We start from the raw sequence: 11,710 nt of genomic DNA on the forward strand, positions 1-11,710 counted from the left end.
TCAGAGAAAAAAAATAGTGGTAGAAGTAGTGAAGAGGTGTATTAAAAAGTCAATAATATTCTTTTGGTGAACAGGTAAGATGGCCCAGTAGGTAAAGGGACTAGCCACCAAGCCTGATCACTGAGTTCTATTTCTGAGGCCCACATGGTAGAGGGGGAAATGACCTCCACACATACACACACACACACACACACACACAAAATAAAAATATTTTCATAGAGATATTTTTCTTTCTGGTTTTTGTAATATTTGTCAGATTTTAAAGTTTTATAATTTGCTGTAATTTCTTTTCCATTTTAAGTAAATACTAAATTTCACACTCAATTTCATATCCACAATTGCGTATTCTTTTTCTTCTGGAAGGAACCAGCATCCTCTCATTCACAAGCTTAACTTTGCACAGAACCTGGACCTCTTCTTCCATCAGTTTTTGCTTTGTGAGCTATCTGAATGTGGAGAGGTAATGGGAGAAGGTTTGGGGAGCCTACGTTTGGGGAAATTTACAGAAAATTATCCGAAAGAGCAGCTTGTCCTGACCCCAAAGATGTCAAGATGTATCGTGTCAAGGTAAACAAGTCCACGGCCGGCACTTCCGGGCGTGTTATTTTCAGATGAATGAATTAATGTCCTCATCTCTCCTTGGTTTCGCTCGGTAGCCATGGTGGCAGCTGATTACAAGAGAGATTACCGCGAGAACAGCCGATGACTGTTGCTATGACACCACAGCCTCCCACACCACAGCGGAGAGCAAGAGAGACAACGGGGGATGGGGGGCAGCTCACACAGACCTGGGGGTTTTGGAGAGCCCCATTGGCCGATCCCTGCTATAGATAAAGCAGGGATGCGGGTCTGAGGGGCGTAGGAGCCCACATCGAGTTGGGTTCACTTGTGAAACCGCAGGACAGGACCACGGCTGTTCTCATGAAACAGACTGATTCATAGGATGGAATTTATTGCTTCTTTTCGAGCAAAGATACTTTGCCCTGGAGTGTATTAGGTTTCTGAGTGCTCACATTTCCTTAAAAATAGTGGCTAAGATTTGGAGATTTAATTTCTGCTTAAGTTGCTGTGTTTCAGAAACTTGCTGACTGCCTTTTTTTTTTTTTTTTTTTTTTTGTAACCAAAGCTTCTCTGATTCCTGAGGGTTAAGTAAAGGAGGATGAACACAAGCTTTCACCACCTTCTCCCTGCTGAAATCTCAGCAGCATGACTGTAAAGGAATAAAGCAGGTAGAAAATAGGGATAAATCCACATGAACAGAAAGAACGAGAGAGAAGAGGGCAGCTGAGCCAGCTGTGGCGGCACATGCCTGCAACCCGAGCATTGATGGGTAGGGGTGAGAGGACTGGAAGATTGGGCGCTCGACATTACATGGGAAGTTCAAGGCCAGCCTGGTCCGCTTGAGACCTTATCTCCAAAAAGAGGAGAACAGCTGGACCAGTGAAATGGGCTGTGTGGACAGTGGCCTGATAAACACCAATACGCAAACGTCCGTCCTGTATGCTGACCTTAGTTCTATCGGGTATGCACCCCAGGAAGGTATAACTTGACCATGCCTGCTCTAGTTTTAGCTTCTTGAAGAGCTACATATGGACTGTCACAGTGGCTGTACTGATTTATGTCCCATCAGTGGTATACAGGGGTTGCTTTCCCCTCCACGCCTTTCCAGTACTAACTCTCCTCCGCTTCCTTGAAGAAAGACTTTCTGATTGGGCGAGATGGAATCCTATCGGAGTTTGGGTTTGCATTTCTCTGCTGATTAAGGGTGGGAAATATATTTTTGCTCCAAACATTTATTGACTTAGACTGAGGTTGTCCCAGCATCTTAGAGATCGCAGGGTCTTCTTAATTCTAGTTTCTGCGTCCAAAGCCTGACTCTCTTTCTTGTTTTAAGATGCCAATGAGTGGCTCTGGGGATGCGAAGGCATTCGTCACTGGTGCCAGTGAGGAGAGAAAGGAGCCGTGTCCCAGAAGTCCTATCAAAGGATCTGCGCTGGACTAACTCAAGTCCTGTGCCTATCGTTCAAGCAAACACTGAGGCTGGGGCAAGACATGCCAAGTTCTAACCAAGAGATGGCTGTGGAGTCCACCACACAAAATCTACATGGTTGGAAATGGGGGTGGTGAGATTCTCCCCCCAAAGAGCAGGGCAGCCATGTGATAAGAAATGAGGAAATGTGGTCTGAGCAGCGAGCAGCCTGTGCCGGGTACGCCAGGAAAGGAGGGCTTTGTGGAATATAATGCCCAAGAGAGGGTGTGACAGACACAGTGAGGACCCACTCACACAAGTAATCTCCAGAGATGGATCTCGGCTTGTCTCCTTTACCTAATGCTCTTGGCAGGACGCGCGCACACCCTGGCAGCGAGCTAATGTTCTGTTACGTGTTTGCTTTATTTATTATCCGGCTGGTTTTCTCCTGCACCCCAGCAGTAACTTAACATCCAGTACGTACGTCACTTTGGTTCAAGTGAGCCCGTGAAGAAAGATCGCTGTGCACTCACGGGAGACTCTCTGAAGTTAAGGAAGAGGTATAATTAATAATGTTAGAGTAGCCTGGCTAGAAACACGGGCAAGTTATATAACATAGAATGCAGAACAGAATAGTCTTTCTTTTGTGAAGAAAAGAATTGTAAGATATTGTAAGATTTGGAGGGGGGGTTGGCGGGGAAACTACAACTCCATTTATTCCTCTTCCACACACCAAATTCATTGTATTTGATCCTTTATAAAGGGTCGACTTACTTGCTTTCACTTAGACATGTTCTTTTCTAGTTCTCTTTTTTATAACTTATTTATTTTTTAAAAAGAAAACAAAACTATCTTTTTTCATTTTACATACCAATCCCAGTTCCCACTCTCTCCCCTCCTCCCATTCCCACCATCTACTCCCACACCGCAGCACACCTCCCATTCACTCCTCAGAGAGGGTAAGGCACATTGCTTTGGGGAAGGTCCAAGGCCCTCCCTACTGTATCTAGACTGAGCAAGGTATCATCCAAAAGGAGTGTAAGATTCTTACAGGATTATTGGTCTTTAGTCCATGCCAGAACTTTAAGTAGAATTCCCACCCCCACAGGTCAGCATGTAACAGTAGATTTCAAAGTCTGGTCTAATAGTAAGGTAGGTGCTTAAATAAATTATGATATATTTTTATGAAGAAATTTTATTCAGTTGATGATCTCCTAGATGAAAATGAAAACCGCATGATATTCACAATATTTTTTCATTAAGTAGGAAAACAGTCAGAAAATGAGATAGACTAGTCCTTTTGTAAAAATAATAAAGTGCATTTTGCATAGAAAATGTTTCTATGAAAAATTTACATTTTGCATGAAAAAGATGAATTTTGAGCTGTTCACAATACTATTCTGTGAGAGACAGAATCTTAAATACTCTAATTTTCTCTTTTTATATTTTCTGGATTTTTTTTTTACCATGTTCATTTATTGCCTTTGCAGTTTTAAAAAAGAACAGCTGGGAGCTTTTACTAAATAACTATACCTGCTGCTAATTTTTCCAAGACAGCGTTTCTCTGTGTAGCCCTGGCTGTCCTGGAACTCACTCTGTAGGTCAGGCTGACCTCAACCCCACAGAGATCCACCTGCCTCTGCCTTCTGAGTGCTGGGATTAAAGACGTAAGCCACCACACCTGCTGTTAATTCTTGACCCTATTGAACTCCAGCAAGGTCAGAATTGTTCCCATAGGCAGATGCATTGTCCTCTGTAGGAGAAAATGAGTGTGTGTACCTGAACAAGGAGGGAACGAAGAAACACAGCCCCAAGCAGAGCCGAGTGCAGCTGTCACCCACTGCTTTGGGAGCCTTCTCCCAGGTTTGTGTGGCCAGCCCCGTCGCTGTGAGCTGTTCTGTGAGTGTGCTTCCCAGTTAGGAGACGAGTACTCTTGCTCCCAGGAGGGGCATCATTAGATGCTCGGACTCTAGTAAGGTGGTCATGGCAACACCCCCACCCCAACCCCTCGACCCACTGGGGATCCCTTCAACTTCTCCAGGTGACACGCAATTGTCGCAGAGGGAATATCACCAACCTTGACCTCAGAGGTTCTTTGAGGGTCACTACCTCAGCCACCCTCTCCAGTGCCACCACCTTGCCCAGGCCTCATGAATGGCCACCATTGCTGTCACCACTGCTCCGTCTGAGTCAGAAAAGGCCCTCCCTCTGAGGCTTGTGAGTCTAGAATCAAAAGCTCCCATGCTGGGCGTTCTCTTCCAGATAGGGAGGAAGGCAGCTTGCCGACCTGTCCTTGTGGCAACCAAGTCCCGTGGCACCCTTCCTCTTTCTGTTCTCCAGTCTGCTGCAGAGCACTACAGAGGGACAAAAATGTAGGGGAAGCAAAGTAAGATACGTTCGAGTCACACAAAAGAGCTGCCCAGTGCTTGCTAAGCTCCGGTGGACTGTTGCCAAGAGCCCAAAGGAGATGACCCTTTTAGTCCCTACAGGAAAGGTACAAGGCCACCACTACTCCCTGCTGGCTCTGCTATAGTGCACAACCGGATATAGGTAGATTCTAGTTGAATGTTGTATTCAGTTGCCAATAACAGATGAAAAATGGCAAGGCTTATACACACACATAATCTCAGATACATATTTCTATATGTACATATAGATAGCTAGTTTAGATAGATGACAGACAGGGAAAGAGTGGGGAGGAGGGAATGCTGAGTTCAAGGTTAATCTGACAGAAGACCTGTTTTACTGGACTGGGGTGAGGCAGTTTGATCCGGACCTGAAAAAGCAGCTGGAAGACACCAGCAGACGTTTGAGCCTGCAGAGCCCCAGCTCCTCCCAGTCCCAAGCCACAGTCCCAGCGACACCCTGCAAACTGAATAGGCCACTCACACTGCCCCTGCTTTTGCAATGCTGCGAAGTCAGGAAGAGCTCAAGTTGGCTGCGATTCTCAAGGGTGAATGGATTCTGATGAGGTATCCTAGCAACCACTGAAAAGAAATCAACGTCAAGTGATACAAACTCCAGGAGCAGATGCACAATGGCCACTGAGAGGCCGAGAGAAGCCCCAGGGCCTAGGCAGCAACGGGTGTGGGCTGAAACCTGCAAGTGTGAGCTGACCCTGCTGTCAGGATGCTGAAGAGACTCGGGGAGAGGAAGAGTGTGAGTGGACCAAAGGCTGCTTCATAAATATGGCCCCAAATCAAAACGCTTGGAGCTGGAGCCGGAGCCAGGCAAAGCCACCTCATCTGTAAAGAACTAAAGGTCACAGACTGCTTTCAAATAAATCCCTCTAGTCTAAGGACAAATGACATTTACTTCTATAAAGCCACACAATGCTCAATGAGATGCTAATAACGAGACCTCACAAGAATGAAAGTGACTTCCATTACCTTCTCATGAATTTGGACAGCTCTACTTGTTAGCCAAGTACCCAGTACAGAATGCTAATGCCCATGGCACCAGTCACTTCTCTCACTGCCAAAAAAAGAAATCCAGGTTGGATTGAGCTGAACTGAGCAAACGGGGGGGGGGGGGACTGGGGAAGGAAGCCGGGGATCCCCCTCCCTCTTCTCTCTTCTCTCTCTCTCCCTATGTCTCTCTTCTCTCAGTGCAGCCATCCTCCTGCCTCTCACTCCCAAGTGTTGTGATTACAAGAACATGCCACTAGACCCAAAAGGAAAATGAACTTCTTTTGGCTTTGTTTTTCTGAGACAGGGTCTCACTCGGTAGCCCTGGCTGTCCTGGCACTCACTCTGCAGACCAGGCTGGCCTTGAGCTCATAGAGATCACCGCCTCTGCCTCCCGAATGCTGGGATTAAAGGTGTGCAATACCAGCTTGGTGCAAACTTTTCCATTTTAAAATGTTCTCTAGGGCTGGCAAGGTAGCTGTGCAGTAGAGTACCCACCTGGTACAGAAGTGGCATCGGATTTGATCTACACCACGACTAATTGTTTAAAAAAATGAATAAAAGTGTCCAAAATCAGAGTAGGCCACACTAGCAATACATAAAATGAGGTGCATACCAACTTTTAGCTGCTAAAAAGAATCATAACATAAAACTCAACCAGAGCCAGGCAGTGCTGGCGCGTGTCCTTAATCCCAGCTCTCAGGGGACAGAGACAGGTGGATCTCTGTGAGTTTGAGACCAGGCTGGTCTACAGAGTGAGTTCCAGGATAGCCAGAACTACACAAAGAAACCCTTTCTCAGAAAACCAAAAATACAAAAAACACAAAGCAGCAAAAAAAAAAAAAAAAAAAAAAAAAAAAAAAAAAAAAAAAAAAAAAAACAAACAACAACCAAACAAACAAAAACCCCTCAACCAGAAAACACAAACAAGGGGGGAAGGCAAGGCAGCCATTATTCAGTCAGAGTTACGAAGCTACTGAGCTCTAGGTGGCTTCCAGGGGCTTGAACACAGAGCCGTGGCTCCTCTTCACCTGTGGGAAACTCATTAGAGTTTTAATTTAAGGTTGTGGGGGCTGGGTGTGGAGCCATTCAGGAACTGGGGCAAGCCCAGCTGTGTGGCAAATACTAATGACAAGCTCAGTTCTCAACTGAAAAATTCAGGTCAGCCTGTGGAGTGAGCCGCCTCCCAACGCGAGAACTTTTATTTATTTACTTTTTTTTTTTTAATGATTCTTCAGTAAAGTCCACCTGGGCGAGCGAGGTCCTCTGAAGTCACAGGGGAGTACATCACTTAAAGTAAGGAAAAAAACTCGTTTAAAAAGAAAAAAGACAGCCACATATTCAAACAAAGAAGCCATATATTGGCTATTTTTTTTCTGATGGATGACAAGGCCACGTCCACCTGCTGGGAGACATTAATCACGGCAGCACTACAGCCGGTTGGGCAGACAGACTAGGGTTCTGCATGGCAGACACTGTCACCTGCCCAGAGTGCCCCCTCCAGCTGTTGCTACCACAATCAGTTTTTCTTACTCTTCATATCTTTGGACAAAGATGACTCCTTTTCTGGCCTCTAGGGATGATTCTGGGTAAACAAGGCAAAGGTATTGTCTCACGATCCTTGCCCCGTGATTGGTTTAGACATAGTCAAGAGATAGAATTCTGGTCAATGAGACTGGAAGAGAGGGAGTCTGTTGGGTTTCCGAAGACGTTTCTGTGTTCTTAAAAGGGAGACAAGGACCCTGTTCCTCGATGCCCACCAGCCTTTCCTGATGGAAGAGGTTACCTGCCTACGATCCCTGTAAAACCTGTCTCTATTTTACGTAGGCGAGGAAGGCAGAAGAGAAGGGCCGAGAAAACAGTTCTTGGTCATGTTACTGAGCTTTGAACTCAGAAAAGAAGCTACTGACCTGGACTCTCTCACATATGTTGGTGAATATTTAAACCAGATCAGATTTAACCTTTAGGGTTAGGGGCTTCTGTTCTGACTTTTGTTTTGAGACAGCTTCAACACATAGCCTTGAACTTGTGATCTTCACGCGTCTGTCTCCCCGGTGTTAGGATTACAGGCAAAGGACACCACCACAGCAGACTAGAGCAGGTTCCTCTAGAGTCAAGGCTTCCTGATAGCCTCCCCAAACAATGGATTCTGAGTTATACCTCAGCATATCCCAGGGGGATCCAGCGCTCCTCTCTGTTTGCTGTCAGAGATTTTTATGACACATGGGACTTCGTGGGCCCTATCTTCTCCTTACTCCACTCTTACTCGGGCAGACCCCGCCTTCCTCTAATTACTATCTAATTTTCAGTGTTTTTTATGACATGCGGAACTCCATGGGTCCCATCCTCTTCTCCTTCCCCCCTCCTCTCTTAGTCGGTGTCCCACAAGCCACGCCAAGCTTGCATTCAGCCAGAGGAATTTGTAGAAGGCTCAGCTGAATCTACACAAAGCAAAAAGCTGAATAACCTTGGCACATCACTGCTCGTAGAGTAATTGTTGCTTCCTTTTTACATTGAACCAAAGTTCCTGTCAACAACCCATTAGAAACTGAATTTCATATAATTTTGGGAAACAGATAAAAGTCAAATAGCACCCACTAACTTTAAAGTGTGCGATTCAGCAGTTCGGGTGTGTTTTCAGTGCTGTGCAACCATTGTGGGTAATTGCAGAACCTTTTCCCTGAACCTGCCTTTTGGCAGTCAGCCGCACCCTCAATCCTCCACCACCTCACAAATCCCAAGAGCCCATGATTTCACCGAGTTTTCTTTTCTGCGGTTGATTACAGAGATAAACAGAGCGGACTGCTTCATTCATTTTTTCCAATGTAAAATTACGTTTTCAATGTGACATGTACTTTTCCATCGGCGAGTATTCTGGTAGTTAATCTTGACTGTCAACTCGATGGGATTTAGGATTGCCGACAACAGCGGTTCTCAACCTGTGGGTCATGGCCACCGGAAAACATAGAATTTCCAATGGTCTTAGGAACTCCCAACCATAAATTTATTCTCATTGCTACCTCATAACCGTAAATTTGCTACCAAGTGGTGTTTCGGTTTCTAAGACCATGGGAAATATATGTTTTTTTTGATGGCTGGAACCCACAGGTTGAGAACTATTGACATAGAAGATAAACCTTTGGATATTTCCAGCGAGGTTTGGCTTAGGAGAGAGAACCCATTCTAAATGTGAGTAAAGCCATCCCCAGGGCTGGGGTCGGGAGCTGAACGAATAGAGTGTGGGCCAGCATTCATTTCATTTTGCTGCCTGACTGCAGGCAACACGGCCAGGTTCTTCACACTGCAGTGTCTCCCCCACAGTGGTGGACTGTACCATGAACCAAAATAAGCCCCCCCTTCCTCAAACGTAATAGACATTTCCCAGGTTCTCTCTCTGTGTGCACAGCTATGCACACCTGCTGTGTGTGCATATGGAGTCCAAGATCTCAATTCCTTTCTACCCTTTTTTTTTTTTTTTTGAGACAGTCTTTAGTTTAATCAACGCACTAGACTGATGGCCAGCAAACCTCTGGGATCCTTTAGTCCTCTTCTCAATGACGCGGGTCCGCACGTGTATCCCCACACCTGGCTCTTCACATGGTGCTGGGGAATCCAAACTCAGACTCATGCTTTCCTAGCAGGCGTCTCACCCACGGAGGACTCCTTCAAGCCCTCTTCTTCCCCTGATCCTGATGCCCAGTTGTACCACTGTGGGCATCCTCTTGGCTCTTCGGAGTTTGCTTTATTGACTGGTGCTCATGAGATGTGCCTACACAGCTGAGTAATTATTCCACGGGTAGTTCTTTTGTTTCTCCCCACCTAGCTAAAGCCAAAACTAATAGGCGCTTCCTTTGATGAAGTTCTCAGTATTATAAATGTATTAATCACAGCCTTTCTACATGAGGCAATAGTTTCCTACGGTAACCCAATATTTAAATTTCAAGTTAGGACACAGTCCTCCCCATTCACTGTCTATCGCTTTTATACGAATGACATAAATCACCCTAAATTGAGGAACTGACGCTACGATTTAGCCGGTGACAGCCAAATGGCTGGCTATTTCTTTCTCTCTTTTTCCAATTTTACTGCGATGGGAAAATTTGAAGCCCAGTGTCTAAGCAAGCAACTCTCCCAAGCTGTGGAGCAGCGGGCAATTGTCACTACTGTCACAGCCACCGTACACAGGACATCTGAAGCCCTGACTGCATCTTCCAGCGCACAGGCAGAGGCTTTACGGAGCACGTGCATCTACTTCAACTTGAACTCAGCCGCCAAGGCAGAGTTCTTTATCGGTTTTTATTAATAAACTCTGAAAAACACTACTGACTCACAATAACACACGGTTTAATGCGAAAAGGCATACATAATCAGGGATATTATCTAGGAAGGATAGAAACTGCCGAGATCACATTTCCTTAATGGAGGAGAACCGAGACAGCTGTGGGATGTCAGACCAGCAAGGACATTCAGTTGTAAATGAGGGACGTCTAAGACAATCTCGAGGCAAAAGGAAAATAAATGGCAGAAAGGCAAACCCACTCGCAGGCTGCAGAGTCTAAATGAAGTGTGCTTCCTCGTGCACCCACGAGGCCGAGGCCCCAGTCACTGGACTAAGGAATCCTCTTGTTCCTTCTCTAAGTTGCATCTCCCTCCACGTTCTCCTCTTCCTCGGGCTGCCTCTTGGCCGCACCAGGTATTATACTCCCTAAATTTAAGTCTCATGAGCGATATGTCTGTTTTCTGTATTTCCCATTTAAGTCACAGACTTGATTTCACTGGGGGGGTGAGGGGAGGTCCTGGGTCCAGCAGTGAAGCTCGTGAGGGTTAAAGTGTGAAGTTCTCAGAATTAGAGAGAGTGGGTGTAGTCAAAGCCACTAACCCATCAGGGCGGAAAGGAGGGGAGCTCATGTGTGCCTGTATTCAGATGTCCTTCCGTCTGATAAAGCCACCAGGATTGGATCACAGGGCTTTACACTGATGTCCCTAGCTAAGCCTAGTCACCCCCCCAAAAATCCCACCTCTAAACATCATGGCCAGATTAAATTTCTACCCTCTTCATATCTCACAATGGATTTCAACACATGGACCATTAGGGAAACGGCTCACCCCAACCTCTGCACCACAGGAACCCTTGGTCCCCAGGGCACCCTTCAAATGATGTCTCCCCCATCTATGCTTGGGACAAGAGGATATAAACCATGAAACGGGAATGCACATGGACAGGTCAGGGTTCTGGGGCTCACAGTAAGATAGGATCTCCATGTAACCCCCCTACATTCTGACCAGTGGGGTCATAATATCGATTACCCCAAAGCTTGAGTTAACATGGAACACATATTCATGGATCCTTGGGATTTGGAGCTAATTTCTTTCCAAGTGTATGTCACTGAGAAAATGGCTACACAGGCCTACACATATCTACTGCAACAGCATGGTCCTTGAGTCAGGGACTAAGAACTGCCTAGTTCCCCCTGCCCATCTATTTCCCGGAGCAATAAAATGCAATGCTCTGACAGGGGCGCCGACGGAAGCTGAGCATGGCACGCGGAATCTCAGCCCAGCACAGGCGCCTTTGACCATTTGGTCCCGTGCTTTGTCAATCAATCAACACACTGCAGGAAGCTACCCTAAAGAGCCTACTGAACAGTGTGTGTCTCTCGAGGGCTCCAGGTTCAGCCTGCTCTGGATCACTAAGGGATATTTGGAGAAGACTCAGCAAACAGTTGGTTCTAGCAAATGAGGAAGATTTAGGACTGGTTCTAGTGCTGATGTCTTTGGCTCAGAAGTTCCCTGGCTTCAAATGGACCTACAGGATGGATAGTCAAGATGTACCAGCTTGGATTTCCCTCTCCGAGATACTGGCTTGGTTGCCTGGATCTCTGGATTTTAAAAAGTCACCCAAAAGCCAGGTGTGATTGGGCATGCCTTTAATCCCAGGAAGATCAGGAGTTCCAAGTCACTCTTGGTTTTAGCATAGTAAGTCTGAGGCTAGCCCGGGCTACATGAGTCTCATCTTAAAGAAAGGATCAGACTGAAACATGGAGAATACACAGACTACATCAAACTCTTAAAGGACCAGACCCCAGGAAATAGGACCTCTCAAATAACCTTCTCCAGCGAGAGACACACTAGAAGCACGGAGCCATGCTGCCACCCAACGTCCCCACTGTCTATCCGGCTAAGGCTGGAACTAGGCCTGCCCTTACCACCAGCTATGGCAGTCAGGGAGGCCACACACAAGATCACTACTAGGGGCTACTTCCCAGAACTGGGAGCTCTACCCCAGAGAGCCCCCGCAGGAACATCTATACCAATTACTCTCTGTCACGTGTCA

Source organism: Alexandromys fortis, unplaced genomic scaffold (assembly GCF_014885135.2).
Source record: "Alexandromys fortis isolate MF-2015 unplaced genomic scaffold, M_Fortis_MF-2015_v1.1 scaffold_50, whole genome shotgun sequence".
Taxonomy (NCBI): domain Eukaryota; kingdom Metazoa; phylum Chordata; class Mammalia; order Rodentia; family Cricetidae; genus Alexandromys; species Alexandromys fortis.